The following is a 2599-nucleotide window of genomic DNA, read 5'->3' as shown; positions in this document are numbered from 1 at the left end:
CAGAATTTGCAGGCGGAGAGACATCCCCTAGAACAGGGGGGAACGATTACGTCTTGCTCAGGGCCTTGGTCAGCCACAGACAGCGCCAAAAATCACTTCATCAGATGAACTGCAGATGCCCTCTGATCGACCCCTCAGAAAGCCCTTCACTCTATGCCACACCTTGGAAGACCTCCCACCTCAACGCAGGTCCTCACCTCAGCTTCACCTCAACCCTCTGTGGATGCCCCGAATTTGCAGGCTGAGAGAATTCCTCTAGAACAGGGGGGAACGACTGCGTCTTTGCTCAGGGCCATGGTCTGCCACAGACAGCGCCCAAAACCTCTTCATTAGATGAACTGTGGAGGCCCTCTGATCGACTCCTGGGAAAGCCTTTCACTGTATGTCACACCTTGGAACGATCCCCCACTCCAACACAGGTCCTCACCTCAGACTCACCTCTTACCCTCAGTAGATGCCCAGAATTTGCAGGCCGAGAGACATCCCCTAGAACAGGGGGGAACGATTACATCTTGCTCAGGGCCTTGGTCAGCCACAGACAGCGCCAAATATCACTTCATCAGATGAAGTGCGGGGGCCCTCTGATCGACCCCTCAGAAAGCCTTTCACTGTATGCCACACCTTGGAACGACCTCCGATTTCCACACAGGTCCTCACCTCAGCCCTCTGTGGATACCCCGAATTTGCAGGCCGAGAGACTGCCTCCAGAACAGGGGGGAACGACTGCATCTTGCTCAGGGCCTTGGTCAGCCACAGACAGCGCCCAAAACCTCTTCATAAGATGAAATGGGGGGCCCTCTGATCGACCCCTCGGAAAGCCTTACACTCTTTGCCACACCTTGGAACAACCTCGCACCTCAACACAGGTCCTCACCTCAGCTTCACCTCAACCCTCTGTGGATGCCCCATTTTGCAGGCTGAGAGACTTCCTCTAGAACAGGGGATAACGACTGCGTCTTTGCTCAGGGCCATGGTCAGCCACAGACAGCGCCCAAAACCTCTTCATTAGATGAACTGTGGAGGCCCTCCTACCGACTCCTCGAAAAGCCTTTCACTGTATGTCACACCTTGGAACGAACCCCACTCCAACACAGGTCCTCACCTCAGACTCACCTCTTACCCTCAGTAGGTGCCCCGAATTTGCAGGCCGAGAGACATCCCCTAGAACAGGGGGGAACGATTACGTCTTGCTCACGGCCCTAGTCAGCCACAGACAGCACCCAAAACTTCTTCATCAGATGAACAGCGGAGGCCCTCTGTTCGACCCCTCAGAAAGCCTTTCACTGTATGCCACACCTTGGAACGACCTCCCATTTCAACACAGGTCCTCACCTCAGCCTCACCTCAGCCCTCTGTGGATACCCCGAATTTGCAGGCCGAGAGACTGCCTCTAGAACAGGGGGGAACGACTGCATCATGCTCAGGGCCTTGGTCAAGTACAGACAGCGCCCAAAACCTCTTCTTCAGATGAACTGTGGAGGCCCTCTGATCGACCCCTCGGAAAGCCTTTCACTGTCTGCCACACCTAGGACAGGTCCTCACCTCAGCCTCACCTCAACCTCAGAGCAGGCAGCCACAGTAGTAACCGATCTGGAGAAGTGCTTGATGTCACTCGGATCCCCACATTCCTCCCACCACAGTGATGCCAATTGGCAGCAACTTAAGAAGTGATGTGACCGAAGCAAATTTCATCTGCAGCTGTGAGTGAAGGGTCACCAACTCAGCAGGTTGTCTCAGAAATAGGCTTCGATTCTCTGATGATGACAATCGTTCAGGTCGGCCGTCAACTGGCTTCACAATAGAAAAAGTTCGGAAAATAATAGATCTGCAGTTTCCTTCTCACACCATCCAAGATCTTGCAACATCAATATTCGTTATTATTCTGTCTTAAGAATTGACTACGATGAAGTTTGCGTCATGAGGCCCCAAGATGTAATGTTCAACTTAGTTAGAGGAGCTAATCAGCCGTCCAAAATCGCGAAGATGTAATGTTTATTTGATCTGCTGCTGAAAGCTAGTAGGCCTGGGGCTCAGGGCGGACCCCCACGGTCGCTTCAGGCGAGCCAGGTGCGTCAGGAAAGGGCAGGATGCGGAGTAAACGGGTACAGGGAGTTTTGGCGATGGACGATTGCTTAAGAGGACAGATAATGCTCCAAGTAATAGTACTGTGTCGGGCAACTTTAAAAGGTGGCTAAGTTGCAGCTCCCTGAAATTTGACAATAAATCACAGTAACATGTTAAAACAAATTTGAATATATCGTCTAACTCTGATAAATGAGTACGAATTCAGTGACACAAAGATATTTCAATAATTTTAAAGCTACAGAAGCTAAAATTTCACAGTGAATAAACATTAACGCAATGAACCCCTGAATTAAAACTTATGTGATCGCTTCATGTGATTTCAGCAAACGTTATCTCAGATGGTGGCATTGCACTATAGCTATCATTCCTTAAATCCTGAAAGTTCTGTATCTGCATCTATTTAATTTATTGATTTAAGATGTCTTTTATATGTTTTTAACTACGCAAGTTTGTCAGAACATCATATTATGCAATTAACACACTGCAAATGAATATACCATAAATAACTCATATT

This window comes from Schistocerca piceifrons, chromosome 7 (assembly GCF_021461385.2).
Source record: "Schistocerca piceifrons isolate TAMUIC-IGC-003096 chromosome 7, iqSchPice1.1, whole genome shotgun sequence".
NCBI classification, from domain to species: Eukaryota; Metazoa; Arthropoda; class Insecta; order Orthoptera; family Acrididae; genus Schistocerca; species Schistocerca piceifrons.
Note: the sequence above shows the minus strand (reverse complement) of the source record.